Raw genomic sequence first — 27,079 nt, forward strand, 5'->3', positions numbered from 1 at the left:
GTTAGGGAGAGTGTTAGAGAGAGTGAGGAGAGCGTTAGAGAGAGGAGGAGAGAGTTAGAGAGAGTGAGGAGAGAGTTAGAGAGAGAGTGAGGAGAGGGTTAGAGAGAGAGTGAGGAGAGGGTTAGAGAGAGAGAGTGAGGAGAGAGTTAGAGAGAGAGTGAGGAGTGGGTTAGAGAGTGAGGAGGAGAGCATTAGAGAGAGAGTGAGGAGAGGGTTAGAGTGAGAGTGAGGAGAGGGTTAGAGAGAGAGAGAGTGAGGATAGAGAGTGAGGAGAGTTAGAGAGTGAGGAGAGAGTTAGAGAGAGAGTGAGGAGAGGGTTAGTGAGAGTGAGGAGAGGGTTAGAGAGAGAGTGAGGAGAGGGTTAGAGAGTGAGGGGAGGGTTAGAGATAGAGTGAGGAGAGGGTTAGAGAGAGTGAGGAGAGAGTTAGAGTGAGGAGAGAGTTAGAGAGAGGGAGGAGAGGGTTAGAGAGAGAGTGAGGAGAGGGTTAGAGAGTGAGGAGAGGGTTAGAGAGAGTGTGAGGAGGAGGGTTAGAGAGAGAGTGAGGAGAGGGTTAGAGAGAGAGTGAGGAGAGGGTTAGAGAGAGTTAGAGAGAGAGTGAGGAGAGAGTTAGAGAGAGAGGAGAGGGTTAGAGAGAGTGAGGAGAGGGTTAGAGTGAGAGAGAGTGAGGAGAGAGTTAGAGAAAGTGAGGATAGGGTTAGAGAGAGCTAGAGTGAGGAGAGAGAGACTGAGGAGAGAGTTACAGAGAGTGAGGAGAGAGTTAGAGAGAGAGTGAGGAGAGGGTTAGAGAGTGAGGAGAGCATTAGAGAGAGAGTGAGGAGAGGGTTAGAGTGAGATTGAGGAGAGGGTTAGAAAGAGAGTGAGGAGAGTTAGAGAGTGAGGAGAGAGTTAGAGAGAGAGTGAGGAGAGGGTTAGTGAGAGTGAGGAGAGGTTAGAGAGAGAGTGAGGAGAGGGTTAGAGAATGAGGGGAGGGTTAGTGAGAAGAGAGTTAGAGAGAGTGAGGAGAGGGTTAGAGAGAGTGAGGAGAGGGTTAGAGAGAGAGTGAGGAGAGGGTTAGAGAGAGAGTGAGGAGAGAGTTAGAGAGAGTGAGGAGAGAGTTAGAGAGTGAGGAGAGGGTTAGAGAGAGTGAGGAGAGGGTTAGAGAGTGAGGAGAGGGTTAGAGAGAGAGAGGAGAGAGTTCGAGAGAGTGAGAGAGAGTTAGAGAGAGTGAGGAGAGAGTTAGAGAGAGAGTGAGGAGGGTTAGAGAGAGAGAGAGTGAGGAGAGAGTTAGGGAGAGTGTTAGAGAGAGTGAGGAGAGGGTTAGAGAGAGTGAGGAGAGAGTTAGAGAGAGTTAGAGAGAGAGTGAGGAGAGAGTTAGAGAGAGGGAGGAGAGTGAGGAGAGGGTTAGAGAGAGAGTGAGGAGAGGGTTAGAGAGAGTGAGGAGAGGGTTAGAGAGAGTGAGGAGAGGGTTAGAGAGAGTGAGGAGAGGGTTAGAGAGAGTGAGGAGAGAGTTAGAGAGTGAGGAGAGGGTTAGAGAGAGTGAGGAGAGGGTTAGAGAGTGAGGAGAGGTTAGAGAGAGGAGAGAGAGTGAGGAGAGAGTTAGAGAGAGTGAGGAGAGAGTTAGAGAGAGAGAGTGAGGAGGGTTAGAGAGAGAGAGAGTGAGGAGAGAGTTAGGGCGAGTGTTAGAGAGTGAGGAGAGCGTTAGAGTGAGGAGAGAGTTAGAGAGAGTGAGGAGAGAGTTAGAGAGAGAGTGAGGAGAGAGTTAGAGAGAGTGAGGAGAGGGTTAGAGAGTGAGGAGAGGGTTAGAGAGAGTGAGGAGAGGGTTAGAGAGAGTGAGGAGAGGGTTAGAGAGAGTGAGGAGAGGGTTAGAGAGAGTGAGGAGAGGTTAGAGAGAGTGAGGAGAGGGTTAGAGAGAGAGTGAGGAGAGGGTTAGAGAGAGAGTGAGGAGAGGGTTAGAGAGTGAGGAGAGGGTTAGAGAGAGAGTGAGGAGAGGGTTAGAGAGAGAGTGAGGAGAGGTTAGAGAGAGAGAGTGAGGAGAGAGTTAGAGAGAGAGTGAGGAGTGGGTTAGAGAGTGAGGAGAGCATTAGAGAGAGAGTGAGGAGAGGGTTAGAGTGAGAGTGAGGAGAGGGTTAGAGAGAGAGAGAGTGAGGATAGAGAGTGAGGAGAGTTAGAGAGTGAGGAGAGAGTTAGAGAGAGAGTGAGGAGAGGGTTAGTGAGAGTGAGGAGAGGGTTAGAGAGAGAGTGAGGAGAGGGTTAGAGAGTGAGGGGAGGGTTAGAGATAGAGTGAGGAGAGGGTTAGAGAGAGTGAGGAGAGAGTTAGAGTGAGGAGAGAGTTAGAGAGAGGGAGGAGAGGGTTAGAGAGAGAGTGAGGAGAGGGTTAGAGAGAGAGTGAGAGGGTTAGAGAGAGAGTGAGGAGAGGGTTAGAGAGAGAGAGTGAGGAGAGAGTTAGAGAGTGAGGAGAGAGTTAGAGAGAGGAAGGAGAGGGTTAGAGAGAGAGTGAGGAGAGGGTTAGAGAGTGAGGAGAGGGTTAGAGAGAGTGTGAGGAGAGGGTTAGAGAGAGAGTGAGGAGAGGGTTAGAGAGAGTGAGAGAGAGAGTTAGAGAGAGAGTGAGGAGAGAGTTAGAGAGAGAGGAGAGGGTTAGAGAGAGTGAGGAGAGGGTTAGAGTGAGAGAAAGTGAGGATAGGGTTAGAGAGAGCTAGAGTGAGGAGAGAGAGACTGAGGAGAGGGTTAGAGAGTGAGGAGAGCATTAGAGAGTGAGGAGAGGGTTAGAGTGAGGAGAGGGTTAGAAAGAGAGAGAGTGAGGAGAGTGAGGAGAGTTAGAGTGAGGAGAGAGTTAGAGAGAGAGTGAGGAGAGGGTTAGTGAGAGTGAGGAGAGGGTTAGAGAGAGAGTGAGGAGAGGGTTAGAGAGTGAGGGGAGGGTTAGTGAGAAGAGAGTAGAGAGAGTGAGGAGAGGGTTAGAGCGAGAGTGAGGAGAGGGTTAGAGAGAGAGTGAGGAGAGGGTTAGAGGAGAGTGAGGAGAGAGTTAGAGAGAGTGAGGAGAGAGTTAGAGAGTGAGGAGAGGGTTAGAGAGAGTGAGGAGAGGGTTAGAGAGTGAGGAGAGGGTTAGAGAGAGAGAGGAGAGAGTTCGAGAGAGTGAGGAGAGAGTTAGAGAGAGTTAGAGAGAGAGTGAGGAGGGTTAGAGAGAGAGAGAGTGAGGAGAGAGTTAGGGAGAGTGTTAGAGAGAGTGAGGAGAGCGTTAGAGAGTGAGGAGAGAGTTAGAGAGTGAGGAGAGGGTTAGAGAGAGTGAGGAGAGGGTTAGAGAGAGAGAGAGTGAGGATAGAGAGTGAGGAGAGTTAGAGAGTGAGGAGAGAGTTAGAGAGAGAGTGAGGAGAGGGTTAGTGAGAGTGAGGAGAGGGTTAGAGAGAGAGTGAGGAGAGGGTTAGAGAGTGAGGGGAGGGTTAGAGATAGAGTGAGGAGAGGGTTAGAGAGAGTGAGGAGAGAGTTAGAGTGAGGAGAGAGTTAGAGAGAGGGAGGAGAGGGTTAGAGAGAGAGTGAGGAGAGGGTTAGAGAGTGAGGAGAGGGTTAGAGAGAGTGTGAGGAGAGGGTTAGAGAGTGAGGAGAGGGTTAGAGAGAGAGTGAGGAGAGGGTTAGAGAGAGTTAGAGAGAGAGTGAGGAGAGAGTTAGAGAGAGAGGAGAGGGTTAGAGAGAGTGAGGAGAGGGTTAGAGTGAGAGAGAGTGAGGAGAGAGTTAGAGAAAGTGAGGATAGGGTTAGAGAGAGCTAGAGTGAGGAGAGAGAGACTGAGGAGAGAGTTACAGAGAGTGAGGAGAGAGTTAGAGAGAGAGTGAGGAGAGGGTTAGAGAGTGAGGAGAGCATTAGAGAGAGAGTGAGGAGAGGGTTAGAGTGAGAGTGAGGAGAGGGTTAGAAAGAGAGAGAGTGAGGAGAGTTAGAGAGTGAGGAGAGAGTTAGAGAGAGAGTGAGGAGAGGGTTAGTGAGAGTGAGGAGAGGGTTAGAGAGAGAGTGAGGAGAGGGTTAGAGAATGAGGGCAGGGTTAGTGAGAAGAGAGTTAGAGAGAGAGTGAGGAGAGGGTTAGAGAGAGAGTGAGGAGAGGGTTAGAGAGAGAGTGAGGAGAGGGTAAGAGAGAGAGTGAGGAGAGAGTGAGGAGAGAGTTAGAGAGTGAGGAGAGGGTTAGAGAGAGAGAGGAGAGAGTTCGAGAGAGTGAGGAGAGAGTTAGAGAGAGTGAGGAGAGAGTTAGAGAGAGAGTGAGGAGGGTTAGAGAGAGAGAGAGTGAGGAGAGAGTTTGGGAGAGTGTTAGAGAGAGTGAGGAGAGGGTTAGAGAGAGTGAGGAGAGAGTTAGAGAGAGTTAGAGAGAGAGTGAGGAGAGAGTTAGAGAGAGGGAGGAGAGTGAGGAGAGTGTTAGAGAGAGTGAGGAGAGCGTTAGAGAGAGTGAGGAGAGGGTTAGAGAGAGTGAGGAGAGGGTGAGAGAGAGAGTTAGAGAGTGAGGAGAGGGAGAGAGTGAGGACAGGGTTATAGAGAGAGAGTGAGGAGAGGGTTAGAGTGAGGAGAGGGTTAGAGAGAGAGTGAGGAGAGGGTTAGAGAGAGAGTGAGGAGAGGGTTAGAGAGTGAGGAGAGGGTTAGAGAGAGAGAGGAGAGAGTTCGAGAGAGTGAGGAGAGAGTTCGAGAGAGTGAGGAGAGTTAGAGAGAGAGTGAGGAGGGTTAGAGAGAGAGAGAGAGTGAGGAGAGAGTTAGGGAGAGTGTTAGAGAGAGTGAGGAGAGCGTTAGAGAGTGAGGAGAGGGTTAGAGAGAGAGAGGAGAGGGTTAGAGAGAGAGAGGAGAGAGTTCGAGAGAGTGAGGAGAGAGTTCGAGAGAGTGAGGAGAGTTAGAGAGAGAGTGAGGAGGGTTAGAGAGAGAGAGAGAGTGAGGAGAGAGTTAGGGAGAGTGTTAGAGAGAGTGAGGAGAGCGTTAGAGAGTGAGGAGAGAGTTAGAGAGAGTGAGGAGAGAGTTAGAGAGAGAGTGAGGAGAGAGTTAGAGAGAGAGGAGAGGGTTAGAGAGAGAGTGAGGAGAGGGTTAGAGAGAGAGTGAGGAGAGGGTTAGAGAGAGTGAGGAGAGGGTTAGAGAGAGTGAGGAGAGGGTTAGAGAGAGTGAGGAGAGAGTTAGAGAGTGAGGAGAGGGTTAGAGAGAGTGAGGAGAGGGTTAGAGAGTGAGGAGAGGGTTAGAGAGAGAGAGGAGAGAGAGTGAGGAGAGAGTTAGAGAGAGTGAGGAGAGAGTTAGAGAGAGAGAGTGAGGAGGGTTAGAGAGAGAGAGAGTGAGGAGAGAGTTAGGGCGAGTGTTAGAGAGAGTGAGGAGAGCGTTAGAGTGAGGAGAGAGTTAGAGAGAGTGAGGAGAGAGTTAGAGAGAGAGTGAGGAGAGAGTTAGAGAGAGCGAGGAGAGGGTTAGAGAGTGAGGAGAGGGTTAGAGAGAGTGAGGAGAGGGTTAGAGAGAGTGAGGAGAGGGTTAGAGAGAGTGAGGAGAGGGTTAGAGAGAGTGAGGAGAGGGTTAGAGAGAGTGAGGAGAGGGTTAGAGAGAGAGTGAGGAGAGGGTTAGAGAGAGAGTGAGGAGAGGGTTAGAGAGAGAGTGAGGAGAGGGTTAGAGAGAGAGTGAGGAGAGGGTTAGAGAGAGAGTGAGGAGAGGGTTAGAGAGAGAGAGTGAGGAGAGAGTTAGAGAGAGAGTGAGGAGTGGGTTAGAGAGTGAGGAGAGCATTAGAGAGAGAGTGAGGAGAGGGTTAGAGTGAGAGTGAGGAGAGGGTTAGAGAGAGAGAGAGTGAGGATAGAGAGTGAGGAGAGTTAGAGAGTGAGGAGAGAGTTAGAGAGAGAGTGAGGAGAGGGTTAGTGAGAGTGAGGAGAGGGTTAGAGAGAGAGTGAGGAGAGGGTTAGAGAGTGAGGGGAGGGTAAGAGATAGAGTGAGGAGAGGGTTAGAGAGAGTGAGGAGAGAGTTAGAGTGAGGAGAGAGTTAGAGAGAGGGAGGAGAGGGTTAGAGAGAGAGTGAGGAGAGGGTTAGAGAGAGAGTGAGAGGGTTAGAGAGAGAGTGAGGAGAGGGTTAGAGAGAGAGAGTGAGGAGAGAGTTAGAGAGTGAGGAGAGAGTTAGAGAGAGGGAGGAGAGGGTTAGAGAGAGAGTGAGGAGAGGGTTAGAGAGTGAGGAGAGGGTTAGAGAGAGTGTGAGGAGAGGGTTAGAGAGAGAGTGAGGAGAGGGTTAGAGAGAGTGAGAGAGAGAGTTAGAGAGAGAGTGAGGAGAGAGTTAGAGAGAGAGGAGAGGGTTAGAGAGAGTGAGGAGAGGGTTAGAGTGAGAGAAAGTGAGGATAGGGTTAGAGAGAGCTAGAGTGAGGAGAGAGAGACTGAGGAGAGGGTTAGAGAGTGAGGAGAGCATTAGAGAGTGAGGAGAGGGTTAGAGTGAGGAGAGGGTTAGAAAGAGTGAGAGTGAGGAGAGGGTTAGAGAGAGAGTGAGGAGAGGGTTAGAGAATGAGGGGAGGGTTAGTGAGAAGAGAGTTAGAGAGAGTGAGGAGAGGGTTAGAGAGAGAGTGAGGAGAGGGTTAGAGAGAGAGTGAGGAGAGGGTTAGAGAGAAAGTGAGGAGAGAGTTAGAGAGAGTGAGGAGAGAGTTAGAGAGTGAGGAGAGGGTTAGAGAGAGTGAGGAGAGGGTTAGAGAGTGAGGAGAGGGTTAGAGAGAGAGAGGAGAGAGTTCGAGAGAGTGAGGAGAGAGTTAGAGAGAGTGAGGAGAGAGTTAGAGAGAGAGTGAGGAGGGTTAGAGAGAGAGAGAGTGAGGAGAGAGTTAGGGAGAGTGTTAGAGAGAGTGAGGAGAGCGTTAGAGAGTGAGGAGAGGGTTAGAGAGAGAGAGGAGAGGGTTAGAGAGAGAGAGGAGAGAGTTCGAGAGAGTGAGGAGAGAGTTCGAGAGAGTGAGGAGAGTTAGAGAGAGAGTGAGGAGGGTTAGAGAGAGAGAGAGAGTGAGGAGAGAGTTAGGGAGAGTGTTAGAGAGAGTGAGGAGAGCGTTAGAGAGTGAGGAGAGAGTTAGAGAGAGTGAGGAGAGAGTTAGAGAGAGAGTGAGGAGAGAGTTAGAGAGAGAGGAGAGGGTTAGAGAGAGAGTGAGGAGAGGGTTAGAGAGAGAGTGAGGAGAGGGTTAGAGAGAGTGAGGAGAGGGTTAGAGAGAGTGAGGAGAGGGTTAGAGAGAGTGAGGAGAGAGTTAGAGAGTGAGGAGAGGGTTAGAGAGAGTGAGGAGAGGGTTAGAGAGTGAGGAGAGGGTTAGAGAGAGAGAGGAGAGAGAGTGAGGAGAGAGTTAGAGAGAGTGAGGAGAGAGTTAGAGAGAGAGAGTGAGGAGGGTTAGAGAGAGAGAGAGTGAGGAGAGAGTTAGGGCGAGTGTTAGAGAGAGTGAGGAGAGCGTTAGAGTGAGGAGAGAGTTAGAGAGAGTGAGGAGAGAGTTAGAGAGAGAGTGAGGAGAGAGTTAGAGAGAGCGAGGAGAGGGTTAGAGAGTGAGGAGAGGGTTAGAGAGAGTGAGGAGAGGGTTAGAGAGAGTGAGGAGAGGGTTAGAGAGAGTGAGGAGAGGGTTAGAGAGAGTGAGGAGAGGGTTAGAGAGAGTGAGGAGAGGGTTAGAGAGAGAGTGAGGAGAGGGTTAGAGAGAGAGTGAGGAGAGGGTTAGAGAGAGAGTGAGGAGAGGGTTAGAGAGAGAGTGAGGAGAGGGTTAGAGAGAGAGTGAGGAGAGGGTTAGAGAGAGAGAGTGAGGAGAGAGTTAGAGAGAGAGTGAGGAGTGGGTTAGAGAGTGAGGAGAGCATTAGAGAGAGAGTGAGGAGAGGGTTAGAGTGAGAGTGAGGAGAGGGTTAGAGAGAGAGAGAGTGAGGATAGAGAGTGAGGAGAGTTAGAGAGTGAGGAGAGAGTTAGAGAGAGAGTGAGGAGAGGGTTAGTGAGAGTGAGGAGAGGGTTAGAGAGAGAGTGAGGAGAGGGTTAGAGAGTGAGGGGAGGGTAAGAGATAGAGTGAGGAGAGGGTTAGAGAGAGTGAGGAGAGAGTTAGAGTGAGGAGAGAGTTAGAGAGAGGGAGGAGAGGGTTAGAGAGAGAGTGAGGAGAGGGTTAGAGAGAGAGTGAGAGGGTTAGAGAGAGAGTGAGGAGAGGGTTAGAGAGAGAGAGTGAGGAGAGAGTTAGAGAGTGAGGAGAGAGTTAGAGAGAGGGAGGAGAGGGTTAGAGAGAGAGTGAGGAGAGGGTTAGAGAGTGAGGAGAGGGTTAGAGAGAGTGTGAGGAGAGGGTTAGAGAGAGAGTGAGGAGAGGGTTAGAGAGAGTGAGAGAGAGAGTTAGAGAGAGAGTGAGGAGAGAGTTAGAGAGAGAGGAGAGGGTTAGAGAGAGTGAGGAGAGGGTTAGAGTGAGAGAAAGTGAGGATAGGGTTAGAGAGAGCTAGAGTGAGGAGAGAGAGACTGAGGAGAGGGTTAGAGAGTGAGGAGAGCATTAGAGAGTGAGGAGAGGGTTAGAGTGAGGAGAGGGTTAGAAAGAGTGAGAGTGAGGAGAGGGTTAGAGAGAGAGTGAGGAGAGGGTTAGAGAATGAGGGGAGGGTTAGTGAGAAGAGAGTTAGAGAGAGTGAGGAGAGGGTTAGAGAGAGAGTGAGGAGAGGGTTAGAGAGAGAGTGAGGAGAGGGTTAGAGAGAAAGTGAGGAGAGAGTTAGAGAGAGTGAGGAGAGAGTTAGAGAGTGAGGAGAGGGTTAGAGAGAGTGAGGAGAGGGTTAGAGAGTGAGGAGAGGGTTAGAGAGAGAGAGGAGAGAGTTCGAGAGAGTGAGGAGAGAGTTAGAGAGAGTGAGGAGAGAGTTAGAGAGAGAGTGAGGAGGGTTAGAGAGAGAGAGAGTGAGGAGAGAGTTAGGGAGAGTGTTAGAGAGAGTGAGGAGAGGGTTAGAGAGAGTGAGGAGAGAGTTAGAGAGAGTTAGAGAGAGAGTGAGGAGAGAGTTAGAGAGAGGGAGGAGAGTGAGGAGAGGGTTAGAGAGAGAGTGAGGAGAGGGTTAGAGAGAGTGAGGAGAGGGTTAGAGAGAGTGAGGAGAGGGTTAGAGAGAGTGAGGAGAGGGTTAGAGAGAGTGAGGAGAGAGTTAGAGAGTGAGGAGAGGGTTAGAGAGAGTGAGGAGAGGGTTAGAGAGTGAGGAGAGGGTTAGAGAGAGAGAGGAGAGAGAGTGAGGAGAGAGTTAGAGAGAGTGAGGAGAGAGTTAGAGAGAGAGAGTGAGGAGGGTTAGAGAGAGAGAGAGTGAGGAGAGAGTTAGGGCGAGTGTTAGAGAGAGTGAGGAGAGCGTTAGAGTGAGGAGAGAGTTAGAGAGAGTGAGGAGAGAGTTAGAGAGAGAGTGAGGAGAGAGTTAGAGAGAGTGAGGAGAGGGTTAGAGAGTGAGGAGAGGGTTAGAGAGAGTGAGGAGAGGGTTAGAGAGAGTGAGGAGAGGGTTAGAGAGAGTGAGGAGAGGGTTAGAGAGAGTGAGGAGAGGGTTAGAGAGAGTGAGGAGAGGGTTAGAGAGAGAGTGAGGAGAGGGTTAGAGAGAGAGTGAGGAGAGGGTTAGAGAGAGAGTGAGGAGAGGGTTAGAGAGAGAGTGAGGAGAGGGTTAGAGAGAGAGTGAGGAGAGGGTTAGAGAGAGAGAGTGAGGAGAGAGTTAGAGAGAGAGTGAGGAGTGGGTTAGAGAGTGAGGAGAGCATTAGAGAGAGAGTGAGGAGAGGGTTAGAGTGAGAGTGAGGAGAGGGTTAGAGAGAGAGAGAGTGAGGATAGAGAGTGAGGAGAGTTAGAGAGTGAGGAGAGAGTTAGAGAGAGAGTGAGGAGAGGGTTAGTGAGAGTGAGGAGAGGGTTAGAGAGAGAGTGAGGAGAGGGTTAGAGAGTGAGGAGAGGGTTAGAGAGAGTGAGGAGAGAGTTAGAGTGAGGAGAGAGTTAGAGAGAGGGAGGAGAGGGTTAGAGAGAGAGTGAGGAGAGGGTTAGAGAGAGAGTGAGAGGGTTAGAGAGAGAGTGAGGAGAGGGTTAGAGAGAGAGAGTGAGGAGAGAGTTAGAGAGTGAGGAGAGAGTTAGAGAGAGGGAGGAGAGGGTTAGAGAGAGAGTGAGGAGAGGGTTAGAGAGTGAGGAGAGGGTTAGAGAGAGTGTGAGGAGAGGGTTAGAGAGAGAGTGAGGAGAGGGTTAGAGAGAGTGAGAGAGAGAGTTAGAGAGAGAGTGAGGAGAGAGTTAGAGAGAGAGGAGAGGGTTAGAGAGAGTGAGGAGAGGGTTAGAGTGAGAGAAAGTGAGGATAGGGTTAGAGAGAGCTAGAGTGAGGAGAGAGAGACTGAGGAGAGGGTTAGAGAGTGAGGAGAGCATTAGAGAGTGAGGAGAGGGTTAGAGTGAGGAGAGGGTTAGAAAGAGAGAGAGTGAGGAGAGTGAGGAGAGTTAGAGTGAGGAGAGAGTTAGAGAGAGAGTGAGGAGAGGGTTAGTGAGAGTGAGGAGAGGGTTAGAGAGAGAGTGAGGAGAGGGTTAGAGAGTGAGGGGAGGGTTAGTGAGAAGAGAGTTAGAGAGAGTGAGGAGAGGGTTAGAGCGAGAGTGAGGAGAGGGTTAGAGAGAGAGTGAGGAGAGGGTTAGAGAGAGAGTGAGGAGAGAGTTAGAGAGAGTGAGGAGAGAGTTAGAGAGTGAGGAGAGGGTTAGAGAGAGTGAGGAGAGGGTTAGAGAGTGAGGAGAGGGTTAGAGAGAGAGAGGAGAGAGTTCGAGAGAGTGAGGAGAGAGTTAGAGAGAGTTAGAGAGAGAGTGAGGAGGGTTAGAGAGAGATAGAGTGAGGAGAGAGTGAGGGAGAGTGTTAGAGAGAGTGAGGAGAGCGTTAGAGAGTGAGGAGAGAGTTAGAGAGTGAGGAGAGGGTTAGAGAGAGAGTGAGGAGAGGGTTAGAGAGAGAGAGAGTGAGGATAGAGAGTGAGGAGAGTTAGAGAGTGAGGAGAGAGTTAGAGAGAGAGTGAGGAGAGGGTTAGTGAGAGTGAGGAGAGGGTTAGAGAGAGAGTGAGGAGAGGGTTAGAGAGTGAGGGGAGGGTTAGAGATAGAGTGAGGAGAGGGTTAGAGAGAGTGAGGAGAGAGTTAGAGTGAGGAGAGAGTTAGAGAGAGGGAGGAGAGGGTTAGAGAGAGAGTGAGGAGAGGGTTAGAGAGTGAGGAGAGGGTTAGAGAGAGTGTGAGGAGAGGGTTAGAGAGAGAGTGAGGAGAGGGTTAGAGAGAGAGTGAGGAGAGGGTTAGAGAGAGTTAGAGAGAGAGTGAGGAGAGAGTTAGAGAGAGAGGAGAGGGTTAGAGAGAGTGAGGAGAGGGTTAGAGTGAGAGAGAGTGAGGAGAGAGTTAGAGAAAGTGAGGATAGGGTTAGAGAGAGCTAGAGTGAGGAGAGAGAGACTGAGGAGAGAGTTACAGAGAGTGAGGAGAGAGTTAGAGAGAGAGTGAGGAGAGGGTTAGAGAGTGAGGAGAGCATTAGAGAGAGAGTGAGGAGAGGGTTAGAGTGAGAGTGAGGAGAGGGTTAGAAAGAGAGAGAGTGAGGAGAGTTAGAGAGTGAGGAGAGAGTTAGAGAGAGAGTGAGGAGAGGGTTAGTGAGAGTGAGGAGAGGGTTAGAGAGAGAGTGAGGAGAGGGTTAGAGAATGAGGGCAGGGTTAGTGAGAAGAGAGTTAGAGAGAGAGTGAGGAGAGGGTTAGAGAGAGAGTGAGGAGAGGGTTAGAGAGAGAGTGAGGAGAGGGTAAGAGAGAGAGTGAGGAGAGAGTGAGGAGAGAGTTAGAGAGTGAGGAGAGGGTTAGAGAGAGAGAGGAGAGAGTTCGAGAGAGTGAGGAGAGAGTTAGAGAGAGTGAGGAGAGAGTTAGAGAGAGACTGAGGAGGGTTAGAGAGAGAGAGAGTGAGGAGAGAGTTTGGGAGAGTGTTAGAGAGAGTGAGGAGAGGGTTAGAGAGAGTGAGGAGAGAGTTAGAGAGAGAGTGAGGAGAGAGTTAGAGAGAGGGAGGAGAGTGAGGAGAGTGTTAGAGAGAGTGAGGAGAGGGTTAGAGAGAGTGAGGAGAGGGTTAGAGAGAGTGAGGAGAGGGTGAGAGAGAGAGTTAGAGAGTGAGGAGAGGGAGAGAGTGAGGACAGGGTTATAGAGAGAGAGTGAGGAGAGGGTTAGAGTGAGGAGAGGGTTAGAGAGAGAGTGAGGAGAGGGTTAGAGAGAGAGTGAGGAGAGGGTTAGAGAGTGAGGAGAGGGTTAGAGAGAGAGAGGAGAGAGTTCGAGAGAGTGAGGAGAGAGTTCGAGAGAGTGAGGAGAGTTAGAGAGAGAGTGAGGAGGGTTAGAGAGAGAGAGAGAGTGAGGAGAGAGTTAGGGAGAGTGTTAGAGAGAGTGAGGAGAGCGTTAGAGAGTGAGGAGAGGGTTAGAGAGAGAGAGGAGAGGGTTAGAGAGAGAGAGGAGAGAGTTCGAGAGAGTGAGGAGAGAGTTCGAGAGAGTGAGGAGAGTTAGAGAGAGAGTGAGGAGGGTTAGAGAGAGAGAGAGAGTGAGGAGAGAGTTAGGGAGAGTGTTAGAGAGAGTGAGGAGAGCGTTAGAGAGTGAGGAGAGAGTTAGAGAGAGTGAGGAGAGAGTTAGAGAGAGAGTGAGGAGAGAGTTAGAGAGAGAGGAGAGGGTTAGAGAGAGAGTGAGGAGAGGGTTAGAGAGAGAGTGAGGAGAGGGTTAGAGAGAGTGAGGAGAGGGTTAGAGAGAGTGAGGAGAGGGTTAGAGAGAGTGAGGAGAGAGTTAGAGAGTGAGGAGAGGGTTAGAGAGAGTGAGGAGAGGGTTAGAGAGTGAGGAGAGGGTTAGAGAGAGAGAGGAGAGAGAGTGAGGAGAGAGTTAGAGAGAGTGAGGAGAGAGTTAGAGAGAGAGAGTGAGGAGGGTTAGAGAGAGAGAGAGTGAGGAGAGAGTTAGGGCGAGTGTTAGAGAGAGTGAGGAGAGCGTTAGAGTGAGGAGAGAGTTAGAGAGAGTGAGGAGAGAGTTAGAGAGAGAGTGAGGAGAGAGTTAGAGAGAGTGAGGAGAGGGTTAGAGAGTGAGGAGAGGGTTAGAGAGAGTGAGGAGAGGGTTAGAGAGAGTGAGGAGAGGGTTAGAGAGAGTGAGGAGAGGGTTAGAGAGAGTGAGGAGAGGGTTAGAGAGAGTGAGGAGAGGGTTAGAGAGAGAGTGAGGAGAGGGTTAGAGAGAGAGTGAGGAGAGGGTTAGAGAGAGAGTGAGGAGAGGGTTAGAGAGAGAGTGAGGAGAGGGTTAGAGAGAGAGTGAGGAGAGGGTTAGAGAGAGAGAGTGAGGAGAGAGTTAGAGAGAGAGTGAGGAGTGGGTTAGAGAGTGAGGAGAGCATTAGAGAGAGAGTGAGGAGAGGGTTAGAGTGAGAGTGAGGAGAGGGTTAGAGAGAGAGAGAGGATAGAGAGTGAGGAGAGTTAGAGAGTGAGGAGAGAGTTAGAGAGAGAGTGAGGAGAGGGTTAGTGAGAGTGAGGAGAGGGTTAGAGAGAGAGTGAGGAGAGGGTTAGAGAGTGAGGGGAGGGTTAGAGATAGAGTGAGGAGAGGGTTAGAGAGAGTGAGGAGAGAGTTAGAGTGAGGAGAGAGTTAGAGAGAGGGAGGAGAGGGTTAGAGAGAGAGTGAGGAGAGGGTTAGAGAGAGAGTGAGAGGGTTAGAGAGAGAGTGAGGAGAGGGTTAGAGAGAGAGAGTGAGGAGAGAGTTAGAGAGTGAGGAGAGAGTTAGAGAGAGGGAGGGGAGGGTTAGAGAGAGAGTGAGGAGAGGGTTAGAGAGTGAGGAGAGGGTTAGAGAGAGTGTGAGGAGAGGGTTAGAGAGAGAGTGAGGAGAGGGTTAGAGAGAGTGAGAGAGAGAGTTAGAGAGAGAGTGAGGAGAGAGTTAGAGAGAGAGGAGAGGGTTAGAGAGAGTGAGGAGAGGGTTAGAGTGAGAGAAAGTGAGGATAGGGTTAGAGAGAGCTAGAGTGAGGAGAGAGAGACTGAGGAGAGGGTTAGAGAGTGAGGAGAGCATTAGAGAGTGAGGAGAGGGTTAGAGTGAGGAGAGGGTTAGAAAGAGAGAGAGTGAGGAGAGTGAGGAGAGTTAGAGTGAGGAGAGAGTTAGAGAGAGAGTGAGGAGAGGGTTAGTGAGAGTGAGGAGAGGGTTAGAGAGAGAGTGAGGAGAGGATTAGAGAGTGAGGGGAGGGTTAGTGAGAAGAGAGTTAGAGAGAGTGAGGAGAGGGTTAGAGAGTGAGGAGAGGGTTAGAGAGAGAGTGAGGAGAGGGTTAGAGAGAGAGTGAGGAGAGAGTTAGAGAGAGTGAGGAGAGAGTTAGAGAGTGAGGAGAGGGTTAGAGAGAGTGAGGAGAGGGTTAGAGAGTGAGGAGAGGGTTAGAGAGAGAGAGGAGAGAGTTCGAGAGAGTGAGGAGAGAGTTAGAGAGAGTTAGAGAGAGAGTGAGGAGAGAGTTAGAGAGAGTGAGGAGAGGGTTAGAGAGTGAGGAGAGGGTTAGAGAGAGTGAGGAGAGGGTTAGAGAGAGTGAGGAGAGGGTTAGAGAGAGTGAGGAGAGGGTTAGAGAGAGTGAGGAGAGGGTTAGAGAGAGTGAGGAGAGGGTTAGAGAGAGAGTGAGGAGAGGGTTAGAGAGAGAGTGAGGAGAGGGTTAGAGAGAGAGTGAGGAGAGGGTTAGAGAGAGAGTGAGGAGAGGGTTAGAGAGAGAGTGAGGAGAGGGTTAGAGAGAGAGAGTGAGGAGAGAGTTAGAGAGAGAGTGAGGAGTGGGTTAGAGAGTGAGGAGAGCATTAGAGAGAGAGTGAGGAGAGGGTTAGAGTGAGAGTGAGGAGAGGGTTAGAGAGAGAGAGAGTGAGGATAGAGAGTGAGGAGAGTTAGAGAGTGAGGAGAGAGTTAGAGAGAGTGAGGAGAGGGTTAGTGAGAGTGAGGAGAGGGTTAGAGAGAGAGTGAGGAGAGGGTTAGAGAGTGAGGGGAGGGTTAGAGATAGAGTGAGGAGAGGGTTAGAGAGAGTGAGGAGAGAGTTAGAGTGAGGAGAGAGTTAGAGAGAGGGAGGAGAGGGTTAGAGAGAGAGTGAGGAGAGGGTTAGAGAGAGAGTGAGAGGGTTAGAGAGAGAGTGAGGAGAGGGTTAGAGAGAGAGAGTGAGGAGAGAGTTAGAGAGTGAGGAGAGAGTTAGAGAGAGGGAGGGGAGGGTTAGAGAGAGAGTGAGGAGAGGGTTAGAGAGTGAGGAGAGGGTTAGAGAGAGTGTGAGGAGAGGGTTAGAGAGAGAGTGAGGAGAGGGTTAGAGAGAGTGAGAGAGAGAGTTAGAGAGAGAGTGAGGAGAGAGTTAGAGAGAGAGGAGAGGGTTAGAGAGAGTGAGGAGAGGGTTAGAGTGAGAGAAAGTGAGGATAGGGTTAGAGAGAGCTAGAGTGAGGAGAGAGAGACTGAGGAGAGGGTTAGAGAGTGAGGAGAGCATTAGAGAGTGAGGAGAGGGTTAGAGTGAGGAGAGGGTTAGAAAGAGAGAGAGTGAGGAGAGTGAGGAGAGTTAGAGTGAGGAGAGAGTTAGAGAGAGAGTGAGGAGAGGGTTAGTGAGAGTGAGGAGAGGGTTAGAGAGAGAGTGAGGAGAGGGTTAGAGAGTGAGGGGAGGGTTAGTGAGAAGAGAGTTAGAGAGAGTGAGGAGAGGGTTAGAGAGAGAGTGAGGGAGAGGGTTAGAGAGAGAGTGAGGAGAGGGTTAGAGAGAGAGTGAGGAGAGAGTTAGAGAGAGTGAGGAGAGAGTTAGAGAGTGAGGAGAGGGTTAGAGAGAGTGAGGAGAGGGTTAGAGAGTGAGGAGAGGGTTAGAGAGAGAGAGGAGAGAGTTCGAGAGAGTGAGGAGAGAGTTAGAGAGAGTTAGAGAGTGAGGAGAGGGAGAGAGTGAGGACAGGGTTATAGAGAGAGAGTGAGGAGAGGGTTAGAGTGAGGAGAGGGTTAGAGAGAGAGTGAGGAGAGGTTAGAGAGAGAGTGAGGAGAGGGTTAGAGAGTGAGGAGAGGGTTAGAGAGAGAGAGGAGAGAGTTCGAGAGAGTTCGAGAGAGTGAGGAGAGTTAGAGAGAGAGTGAGGAGGGTTAGAGAGAGAGAGAGAGTGAGGAGAGAGTTAGGGAGAGTGTTAGAGAGAGTGAGGAGAGCGTTAGAGAGTGAGGAGAGGGTTAGAGAGAGAGAGGAGAGGGTTAGAGAGAGAGAGGAGAGAGTTCGAGAGAGTGAGGAGAGAGTTCGAGAGAGTGAGGAGAGTTAGAGAGAGAGTGAGGAGGGTTAGAGAGAGAGAGAGAGTGAGGAGAGAGTTAGGGAGAGTGTTAGAGAGAGTGAGGAGAGCGTTAGAGAGTGAGGAGAGAGTTAGAGAGAGTGAGGAGAGAGTTAGAGAGAGAGTGAGGAGAGAGTTAGAGAGAGAGGAGAGGGTTAGAGAGAGAGTGAGGAGAGGGTTAGAGAGAGAGTGAGGAGAGGGTTAGAGAGAGTGAGGAGAGGGTTAGAGAGAGTGAGGAGAGGGTTAGAGAGAGTGAGGAGAGAGTTAGAGAGTGAGGAGAGGGTTAGAGAGAGTGAGGAGAGGGTTAGAGAGTGAGGAGAGGGTTAGAGAGAGAGAGGAGAGAGAGTGAGGAGAGAGTTAGAGAGAGTGAGGAGAGAGTTAGAGAGAGAGAGTGAGGAGGGTTAGAGAGAGAGAGAGTGAGGAGAGAGTTAGGGCGAGTGTTAGAGAGAGTGAGGAGAGCGTTAGAGTGAGGAGAGAGTTAGAGAGAGTGAGGAGAGAGTTAGAGAGAGAGTGAGGAGAGAGTTAGAGAGAGTGAGGAGAGGGTTAGAGAGTGAGGAGAGGGTTAGAGAGAGTGAGGAGAGGGTTAGAGAGAGTGAGGAGAGGGTTAGAGAGAGTGAGGAGAGGGTTAGAGAGAGTGAGGAGAGGGTTAGAGAGAGTGAGGAGAGGGTTAGAGAGAGAGTGAGGAGAGGGTTAGAGAGAGAGTGAGGAGAGGGTTAGAGAGAGAGTGAGGAGAGGGTTAGAGAGAGAGGTGAGGAGAGGGTTAGAGAGAGAGTGAGGAGAGGGTTAGAGAGAGAGAGTGAGGAGAGAGTTAGAGAGAGAGTGAGGAGTGGGTTAGAGAGTGAGGAGAGCATTAGAGAGAGTGAGGAGAGGGTTAGAGTGAGAGTGAGGAGAGGGTTAGAGAGAGAGAGAGGATAGAGAGTGAGGAGAGTTAGAGAGTGAGGAGAGAGTTAGAGAGAGAGTGAGGAGAGGGGTTAGTGAGAGTGAGGAGAGGGTTAGAGAGAGAGTGAGGAGAGGGTTAGAGAGTGAGGGGAGGGTTAGAGATAGAGTGAGGAGAGGGTTGAGAGAGTGAGGAGAGAGTTAGAGTGAGGAGAGAGTTAGAGAGAGGGAGGAGAGGGTTAGAGAGAGAGTGAGGAGAGGGTTAGAGAGAGAGTGAGAGGGTTAGAGAGAGAGTGGGAGAGGGTTAGAGAGAGAGAGTGAGGAGAGAGTTAGAGAGTGAGGAGAGAGTTAGAGAGAGGGAGGGGAGGGTTAGAGAGAGAGTGAGGAGAGGGTTAGAGAGTGAGGAGAGGGTTAGAGAGGTGTGAGGAGAGGGTTAGAGAGAGAGTGAGGAGAGGGTTAGAGAGAGTGAGAGAGAGAGTTAGAGAGAGAGTGAGGAGAGAGTTAGAGAGAGAGGAGAGGGTTAGAGAGAGTGAGGAGAGGGTTAGAGTGAGAGAAGTGAGGATAGGGTTAGAGAGAGCTAGAGTGAGGAGAGAGAGACTGAGGAGAGGGTTAGAGAGTGAGGAGAGCATAGAGAGTGAGGAGAGGGTTAGAGTGAGGAGAGGGTTAGAAGAGAGAGAGTGAGGAGAGTGAGGAGAGTTAGAGTGAGGAGAGAGTTAGAGAGAGAGTGAGGAGAGGGTTAGTGAGAGTGAGGAGAGGGTTAGAGAGAGAGTGAGGAGAGGATTAGAGAGTGAGGGGAGGGTTAGTGAGAAGAGAGTTAGAGAGAGTGAGGAGAGGGTTAGAGAGTGAGGAGAGGGTTAGAGAGAGAGTGAGGAGAGGGTTAGAGAGAGAGTGAGGAGAGAGTTAGAGAGAGTGAGGAGAGAGTTAGAGAGTGAGGAGAGGGTTAGAGAGAGTGAGGAGAGGGTTAGAGAGTGAGGAGAGGGTTAGAGAGAGAGAGGAGAGAGTTCGAGAGAGTGAGGAGAGAGTTAGAGAGAGTTAGAGAGAGAGTGAGGAGAGAGTTAGAGAGAGTGAGGAGAGGGTTAGAGAGTGAGGAGAGGGTTAGGAGAGTGTGGAGAGGGTTAGAGAGAGTGAGGAGAGGGTTAGAGAGAGTGAGGAGAGGGTTAGAGAGAGTGAGGAGAGGGTTAGAGGAGAGTGAGGAGAGGGTTAGAGAGAGAGTGAGGAGAGGGTTAGAGAGAGAGTGAGGAGAGGGTTAGAGAGAGAGTGAGGAGAGGGTTAGAGAGAGAGTGAGGAGAGGGTTAGAGAGAGAGTGAGGAGGGGTTAGAGAGAGAGAGTGAGGAGAGAGTTAGAGAGAGAGTGAGGAGTGGGTTAGAGAGTGAGGAGAGCATTAGAGAGAGAGTGAGGAGAGGGTTAGAGTGAGAGTGAGGAGAGGGTTAGAGAGAGAGAGAGTGAGGATAGAGAGTGAGGAGAGTTAGAGAGTGAGGAGAGAGTTAGAGAGAGTGAGGAGAGGGTTAGTGAGAGTGAGGAGAGGGTTAGAGAGAGAGTGAGGAGAGGGTTAGAGAGTGAGGGGGGTTAGAGATAGAGTGAGGAGAGGGTTAGAGAGAGTGAGGAGAGAGTTAGAGTGAGGAGAGAGTTAGAGAGAGGGAGGAGAGGGTTAGAGAGAGAGTGAGGAGAGGGTTAGAGAGAGAGTGAGAGGGTTAGAGAGAGAGTGAGGAGAGGGTTAGAGAGAGAGAGTGAGGAGAGAGTTAGAGAGTGAGGAGAGAGTTAGAGAGAGGGAGGGGAGGGTTAGAGAGAGAGTGAGGAGAGGGTTAGAGAGTGAGGAGAGGGTTAGAGAGAGTGTGAGGAGAGGGTTAGAGAGAGAGTGAGGAGAGGGTTAGAGAGAGTGAGAGAGAGAGTTAGAGAGAGAGTGAGGAGAGAGTTAGAGAGAGAGGAGAGGGTTAGAGAGAGTGAGGAGAGGGTTAGAGTGAGAGAAAGTGAGGATAGGGTTAGAGAGAGCTAGAGTGAGGAGAGAGAGACTGAGGAGAGGGTTAGAGAGTGAGGAGAGCATTAGAGAGTGAGGAGAGGGTTAGAGTGAGGAGAGGGTTAGAAAGAGAGAGAGTGAGGAGAGTGAGGAGAGTTAGAGTGAGGAGAGAGTTAGAGAGAGAGTGAGGAGAGGGTTAGTGAGAGTGAGGAGAGGGTTAGAGAGAGAGTGAGGAGAGGGTTAGAGAGTGAGGGGAGGGTTAGTGAGAAGAGAGTTAGAGAGAGTGAGGAGAGGGTTAGAGAGAGAGTGAGGAGAGGGTTAGAGAGAGAGTGAGGAGAGGGTTAGAGAGAGAGTGAGGAGAGAGTTAGAGAGAGTGAGGAGAGAGTTAGAGAGTGAGGAGAGGGTTAGAGAGAGTGAGGAGAGGGTTAGAGAGTGAGGAGAGGGTTAGAGAGAGAGAGGAGAGAGTTCGAGAGAGTGAGGAGAGAGTTAGAGAGAGTTAGAGAGAGAGTGAGGAGGGTTAGAGAGAGAGAGAGTGAGGAGAGAGTTAGGGAGAGTGTTAGAGAGAGTGAGGAGAGCGTTAGAGAGTGAGGAGAGAGTTAGAGAGTGAGGAGAGGGTTAGAGAGAGAGTGAGGAGAGGGTTAGAGAGAGTGAGGAGAGGGTTAGAGAGAGTGAGGAGAGGGTTAGAGAGAGTGAGGAGAGGGTTAGAGAGAGAGTGAGGAGACGGTTAGAGAGAGTGAGGAGACGGTTAGAGAGAGTGAGGAGACGGTTAGAGAGAGAGTGAGGAGAGGGTTAGAGAGTGAGGAGAGGGTTAGAGAGAGAGAGTGAGGAGAGAGTTAGAGAGAGAGTGAGGAGAGGGTTAGAGAGTGAGGAGAGGGTTAGAGAGTGAGGAGAGCATTAGAGAGAGAGAGTGAGGAGAGGGTTAGAGTGAGAGTGAGGAGAGGGTTAGAGAGAGAGAGAGTGAGGAGAGAGAGTGAGGAGAGTTAGAGAGTGAGGAGAGAGTTAGAGAGTGAGGAGAGGGTTAGAGAGTGAGGAGAGGGTTAGAGAGAGAGTGAGGAGAGTTATAGAGAGAGTGAGGAGGGTTAGAGAGAGCGAGGAGAGGGTTAGAGAGAGTTAGAGGGAGGAGAGAGTTAGGAATGAGTGAGGAGACTTGGAGAGTGAGGAGAGTTAGAGAGAGTTTGAAAAGATAGAGTGAGAATGAGGACAGAGTTAAGGAGGACAGAGGGAGAGTTAGAGAGAGTGAGGAGAGAGTTAGCGAGAGAGAGTGAGGAGAGGGTTAGAGAGAGAGTGAGGAGAGTTAGAGAGTGAGGAGAGGGTTAGAGAGAGAGTGAGGAGAGAGTTAGAGAGAGAGAGAGGAGAGGGTTAGAGAGAGAGTGAGGAGAGTTAGAGAGTGAGGAGAGGGTTAGAGAGAGTGAGGAGAGGGTTAGAGAGAGTGAGGAGAGAGTTAGAGAGAGAGAGAGGGTTAGAGAGAGTGAGGAGAGAGTTAGAGAGAGTTAGGAGAGAGTTAGAGAGAGAGAGAGTGAGGAGAGAGAGCGAGGTGAGAGTTAGAGTGAGGAGAGGGTTAGAGAGAGTGAGAGAGAGTTAGAAAGATAGAGAGTGAGGAGAGAGTTAGAGAGAGAGAGTGAGAGGGTTAGAGTGAGGAGAGTTAGAGACAGTGAGGAGAGAGTTAGAGAGAGTGAGGAGAGGGTTAGAGAGAGTGAGGAGAGAGTCAGAGAGTGAGGAGAGCGAGTTAGAGTGAGGAGAGAGTTAGGAATGAGTGAGGAGAGAGGGAGAGTGGGGAGAGGGAGAGTGAGGGGAGAGGGAGAGTGAGGGGAGAGGGAGAGTGAGGAGAGAGGGAGAGTGAGGAGAGGGAGAGTGAGGAGAGGGAGATTGAGGAGAGAGGGTGAGGAGAGAGGGAGAGGGAGAGTGAGGAGAGGGAGAGTGAGGGGAGAGGGAGAGTGAGGAGAGAGGGAGAGTGAGATCGAGAGAGTGAGGGGAGAGTTAGAGAGAGTGCGAGGCGAGAGAGAGTTAGAGACAGTGAGGGAGAGTTAGAGAGACTGAGGAGAGAGAGAGTGAGCGAGGACTCAGTTAGAGAGAGAGAGTGAGGAGAAAGATAGGGAGAGAGGAGGAGAGAGATAGTGAGAGATCGAGAGCGAGTGAGGAGAGAGAGTTAGAGATAGACAGGAGAGAGTTAGAGTGGAGAGAAAGAGAGAGTGAGGTGAGAGAGAGTGAGGAGAGAATCAAGACAGGAGAGTCAGAGAGAGTGAGGAGAGTCAGAGAGAGTGAGGAGAGTGTTAGAGTGAGGAGAGAGTTAGAGAGAGTGGGTGGGGAGAGAGAGCGAGACTGTTACAGAGAGAATCAGGATAGTCAGAAAGAGTGAGTCAGGAGAGGGTTAGAGAGTGAGGAGAGAGTTGGCGAGAGTGAGAGTTGGAGAGTGAGGAGAGAGTGACGAGGAGAGTTAGAGAGAGTGAGGAGAGTGTTAAAGAGAGATAGTGAGGAGAGGGTTAGAGAGGAGAAGGTTTTAGACAGAGTGAGGACAGAGAGAGAGTAAGGACAGAATTAGAGACAGGATAGAGTTAGAGAGAGAGTGAGGAAATAGACAGTGAGGCGAGAGTTAGTGAGGAGAGTTAGAGTGAAGAGAGTAAGGAGAGTGTTAGAGTGAGGAGAGTGAGAGAGCGTGAGGAGAGAATTAGGGAGAGAGTGAGGAGAGAGAGAGTGAGGACAGAGAGAGTGAGGAGAAAGAGAGAGTAAGGAGATAGATAGAGTGAGGAGAGCGGTAGTGAGGAGAGATAGAGCGAATGAGGAGAGAGTGAGGTGAGATAGAGTGGCGAGTTAGTGAGGAGAGTGTTAGAGTGAAGAGAGTTAGAGAGAGTGAGGAGAGAATTAGGGAGAGTGTTAGAGAGTGAGGACAGAGTTACAGAGAGAGAATGAGGCGAGAGTGAGATGAATCGAAATTGAGGAGAGAGTGAGGAGAGAGTTAGAGAGAGAGGGGAGAGTTAGAGAGAGTGTGAGGAGAGAGAGGTAGAGAGAGTGAGGAGAGAATTAGGGAGAGTTAGAGAGTGAGGAGCGAGAGTGAGGACAGAATTACAGAGAGTGGAGAGAGAGTGAGGAGAGAAATTGAGGAGAGAGATTGAGGAGAGAGTTAGAGAGTGAGGAGAGAGTTAGAAAGTGAGGGGAGAGTTAGAGAGAGTGTGAGGAGAGAGAGGTAGAGAGAGTGAGGAGAGAATTAGGGAGAGTTAGAGAGTGAGGAGAGAGAGTGAGGACAGAATTACAGAGAGTGGAGAGAGAGTGAGGATAGAAATTGAGGAGAGAGATTGAGGAGAGAGTTAGAGAGTGAGGAGAGAGTTAGAAAGTGAGGAGAGAGTTAGAGAGTGAGGGGAGAGTTAGAGAGAGTGTGAGGAGAGAGAGTTAGAGAGAGTGAGGAGAGGGTTAGAGACAGAGTTGGAGAGAGATAGAGAGAGAGTGAGGAGAGACAGAGTGAGGAGAGAGTGAGTGAGGACAGAGTTAGAGAGTGAGGAGAAAGAGAGAGAGTGAGGAGAGGGATAGAGAGAGAGGTGAGAAATAGAGAGAGAGTGAGGAGAGAGATCGAGAGCGAGTGAAGAGAGTGAAGAGTGAGAGACAGGAGAGAGGAGGGAGAGAGAGGAGAATCAAGACAGGTGAGTCAGAGAGAGTGAGGAGAGAGATAGAGAGAATTAGAGAGAGTGCGTGGGGAGAGAGTTAGAGAGAGAGTGAGGAGAGAGGAGGAGAGAGATAGATCGAGGGCGAGTGAAGAGAGAGCAAGTTAGAGAGAGAGGAGAGAAAGAGGGTGAGGAGAGAATCAAGACAGAGGAGAGAGATAGAGTGAGAGAGTAGGTGGGGAGAGAGTTAGAGAGTGAGGAGAGAGTGAGGAGAGAGTTAGAGAGTGAGGGGAGAGTTAGAGAGTGAGGAGAGTTAGAGAGTGAGGAGAGAGTTAGAGTGAGGAGAGGGTTAGAGAGAGTGAGAGAGAGTTAGAGAGAGAGTGAGGAGAGAGTTAGAGAGAGTGAGGAGAGAGTTAGAGAGAGTGAGGAGAGAGTTAGAGAGAGTGAGGAGAGGGTTAGAGAGAGTGAGGAGAGAGTTAGAGTGAGGAGAGGGTTAGAGAGAGTGAGAGAGAGTTAGAGAGAGAGTGAGGAGAGAGTTAGAGAGAGAGTGAGGAGAGAGAGTTAGAGGGAGGAGAGAGTTAGGAATGAGTGAGGAGACTTGGAGAGTGAGGAGAGTTAGAGAGAGTTTGAAAAGATAGAGTGAGAATGAGGACAGAGTTAGGGAGAGGACAGAGGGAGAGTTAGAGAGAGGAGTTAGAAACTTTGAGGAGAGTGAGGAGGAGAGAGACAGAGTGAGGAGAGTGAGTGAGGATCCACTCACAGGGAGGGAATTCCACATCCAGTGGTTGCTAACAGATTGGGATGAGGGTGGGAAGGGGCCTCCACAGCCGGTGCCGGACAGGGTGAAATGTTGACCCACAGGCAGCAGCCGCTGAGCGACTCTCATTTGGCGCGCTTTTCATTTGGAGCACGTGGCCAGCGGCCGCCAACGGCTGGTTGATGATTTCTGAACCGTGCTGCGCGCGCAGTCTCGGTGACGTTGTCCGGTCAGCGCTGGCGCCGTACATGCGGCCGGAATCCGGCTGCGTGCGCAGTATCGATGACGTTGTCAGGGCAGGGCTGGCGCCGAACATTCGGCCGGAATCCTGCTGCGTGCGCAGTATCGATGACGTCCGCTCCAGCGCGGTGACGTCCCTTAGGGCCGGTGCTGAACAAGTGGCCGAAATCCTGCCGCATCGCGCCGGTCGCTCAACGTACGCGCATGCGTATGAACATTTTCGCGTCAGCCCTGCCGGTGACAGGCTCTGCGCATGCGTCAACCGATCTCTGCTCACGTGGCTTTTGCACGTGTCAGAAAATCAGTGACTGAGGAGGAAAGCCATGAGGTGAGCACAGGACGAAGTCTTACAACACCAGGTTAAAGTCCAACAGATTCACCCGAGAAGGAGCAGCGCTCCGAAAGCTAGTGACATCGAAACAAACCTGTTGGACTTTAACCTGGTGTTGTAAGAGTGAGGGAGGAGGCGAATGAGAGAGAGAGAGAGAGAGAGGGAGAAGAGTGAGGGACGGAGGCGAGAGAGGCGGGTGGGAGAGAGAGAGTGAGGGGGGTGGGAGAGTGAGGGGGGTGGGAGAGTGAGGGGGGTGGGAGAGTGAGGGGGGTGGGAGAGTGAGGGGGGTGGGAGAGTGAGGGGGGTGGGAGAGTGAGGGGGGTGGGAGAGTGAGGGGGGTGGGAGAGTGAGGGGGGTGGGAGAGTGAGGGGGGTGGGAGAGTGAGGGGGGTGGGAGAGTGAGGGGGGTGGGAGAGTGAGGGGGGTGGGAGAGTGAGGGGGGTGGGAGAGTGAGGGGGGTGGGAGAGTGAGGGGGGTGGGAGAGTGAGGGGGGTGGGAGAGTGAGGGGGTGGGAGAGTGAGGGGGGGTGGGTGGGAGAGTGAGGGGGGTGGGTGGGAGAGTGAGGGGGGTGGGTGGGAGAGAGAGTGAGGGGGGTGGGAGAGTGAGGGGGGTGGGAGAGTGAGGGGGGGGGGTGGGAGAGAGAGTGAGGGGGGTGGGAGAGAGAGTGAGGGGGTGGGAGAGAGAGTGAGGGGGGTTGGGAGAGAGAGTGAGGGGGGGTGGGAGAGAGAGTGAGGGGGGGAGAGAGAGTGAGGGGGGGAGAGAGAGTGAGGGGGGGAGAGAGAGTGAGGGGGGGAGAGAGAGTGAGGGGGGGAGAGAGAGTGAGGGGGGGAGAGAGAGTGAGGGGGGGAGAGAGAGTGAGGGGGGGAGAAAGAGTGAGGGGGGGGAGAGTGAGGAGAGTGAGGAGAGAGTGGAGAGTGAGGAGAGAGTGGAGAGAGTGGAGAGTGAGGAGAGTGAGGAGAGTGAGGAGAGAGTGGAGAGTGAGGAGAGTTGGAGAGAGTGAGGAGGGTTGGAGAGAGTGAGGAGGGTTGGAGAGAGTGAGGAGGGTTGGAGAGAGTGAGGAGGGTTGGAGAGAGTGAGGAGGGTTGGAGAGAGTGAGGATAGAGAGAGTTACAAGAGTTGGGGGGAGAGAGTGTGAGTAGAGAGTTAGAGTGAGTAGAGAGTTAGAGAGTGAGGAGAGAGTTAGAGAGAGAGTGAGGAGAGGGTTTGATAGTGAGGACAGAGGGTTTGAGAGAGAGTGAGGACAGAATTAGAGAGACAGGGGATAGAGTTAGAGAGAGAGAGAGTGAAGAGACAGATAGTGATAGAGAGAGCGAGGAGAGCGTTGCAGAGAGAGAGAGTGAAGAGAAGCGAGGAGAGCGTTGCAGAGAGAGAGTGAAGAGAGTGGAGAGAGTTAGAGAGAGAGTGAGGAGAGAGAAGAGAGAGTGTTAGTGAGGAGAGTTAGAGTGAAGAGAGTATGGAGAGAATTAGGGAGAGAGAGTGAGGAGAGAGAGTGAGGGGAGAGAGTGAGGGGAGAGAGTGTTAGAGTGAGGAGAGAATTAGGGAGAGAGTGAGGAAAGAGTTAGCGAGTGAGGAGAGAAAGTGAGGACAGAGTAACAGTGAGGAGAAAGTTAGAGAGAGTGAGGAGAGAGATTGAGTAGACAGTGAGGAGAGAGATAGTGACTGAGGGGAGAGTTAGAGACTGAGGAGAGAGATAGAGTGAGGGGAGAGTTAGAGAGAGAGAGTGAGGAGAAAGTGAGAGTGAGGAGAGAGATAGAGAGCGAGTGAGGAGAGAGGTAGAGAGAGTGAGGAGAGGGTTTGAGAGAGAGTAAGGACAGAATTAGAGACAGTGGATAGAGAGAGAGAGTGAGGAGAGAGATAGTGATAGAGTGAGAAAAGCGTTGCAGAGAGAGTTAGAGAGAGAGAGTGAGGAGAGAGTGTTAGAGTGAGGAGAGAGTTAGAGAGTGAGGAGAGAGATAGAGAGTGAGGAGAGAGTGAGGACAGAGTTGGAGAGTGAGGAGAGAGAGTGAGGAGAGAGAGTGAGGAGAGAGAGTGAGGAGAGAGTTAGAGAGAGAGAGAGGGTTAGAGAGAGTGAGGAGAGAGTTAGAGAGAGTGAGGAGAGAGTTAGAGAGAGAGAGAGGGTTAGAGAGAGTGAGGAGAGAGTTAGGAGAGAGTTAGAGAGAGAGAGAGTGAGGAGAGAGAGCGAGGAGAGAGTTAGAGTGAGGAGAGGGTTAGAGAGAGAGAGTGAGAGAGAGTTAGAGAGAGTGAGGAGAGAGTTAGAGAGAGTGAGGAGAGAGTTAGAGAGAGTGAGAGGGTTAGAGAGAGTGAGGAGAGTTAGACAGTGAGGAGAGAGTTAGAGAGAGTGAGGAGAGGGTTAGAGAGAGTGAGGAGAGAGTCAGAGAGAGTGAGGAGAGCGAGTTAGAGTGAGGAGAGAGTTAGGAATGAGTGAGGAGTGAGGGGAGAGGGAGAGTGAGGGGAGAGGGAGAGTGAGGGAGAGGGAGAGTGAGGGGAGAGGGAGAGTGAGGAGAGAGGGAGAGTGAGGAGAGAGGGAGAGTGAGGAGAGAGGGAGAGTGAGGAGAGAGGGAGAGTGAGGAGAGAGGGAGAGTGAGGAGAGAGGGAGAGTGAGGAGAGAGGGAGAGTGAGGAGAGAGGGAGATTGAGGAGAGAGGGAGAGTGAGGAGAGGGAGAGTGAGGGGAGAGGGAGAGTGAGGGGAGAGGGAGAGTGAGGAGAGAGGGAGAGTGAGGAGAGAGGGAGAGTGAGGGGAGAGTTAGAGAGAGTGCGAGGCGAGAGAGAGTTAGAGACAGTGAGGGAGAGTTAGAGAGACTGAGGAGAGAGAGAATGAGCGAGGACTCAGTTAGAGAGAGAGAGAGAGTGAGGAGAAAGATAGGGAGAGAGGAGGAGAGAGATAGTGAGAGATCGAGAGCGAGTGAGGAGAGAGAGTTAGAGATAGACAGGAGAGAGTTAGAGTGGAGAGAAAGAGAGAGTGAGGTGAGAGAGAGTGAGGAGAGAATCAAGACAGGAGAGTCAGAGAGAGTGAGGAGAGTGTTAGAGTGAGGAGAGAGTTAGAGAGAGTGGGTGGGGAGAGAGAGCGAGACTGTTACAGAGAGAATCAGGATAGTCCGAAAGAGTGAGTCAGGAGAGGGTTAGAGAGTGAGGAGAGTTGGAGAGAGTTGGCGAGAGTGAGAGTTGGAGAGTGAGGAGAGAGTGACGAGGAGAGTTAGAGAGAGTGAGGAGAGTGTTAAAGAGAGATA

General features: G+C 51.3%; 1 protein-coding gene across 1 annotated transcript in view; it reads right to left on the minus strand.

Moving 5' to 3' along the window:
* LOC140411296 (oxysterol-binding protein 1-like) overlaps nt 1-27,079 on the minus strand; it is a 238,302-nt gene that overhangs the window by 138,430 nt on the left and 72,793 nt on the right.

The sequence above is a fragment of the Scyliorhinus torazame genome, chromosome 4, assembly GCF_047496885.1.
Source record: "Scyliorhinus torazame isolate Kashiwa2021f chromosome 4, sScyTor2.1, whole genome shotgun sequence".
In the NCBI taxonomy this organism is placed as follows: Eukaryota; Metazoa; Chordata; class Chondrichthyes; order Carcharhiniformes; family Scyliorhinidae; genus Scyliorhinus; species Scyliorhinus torazame.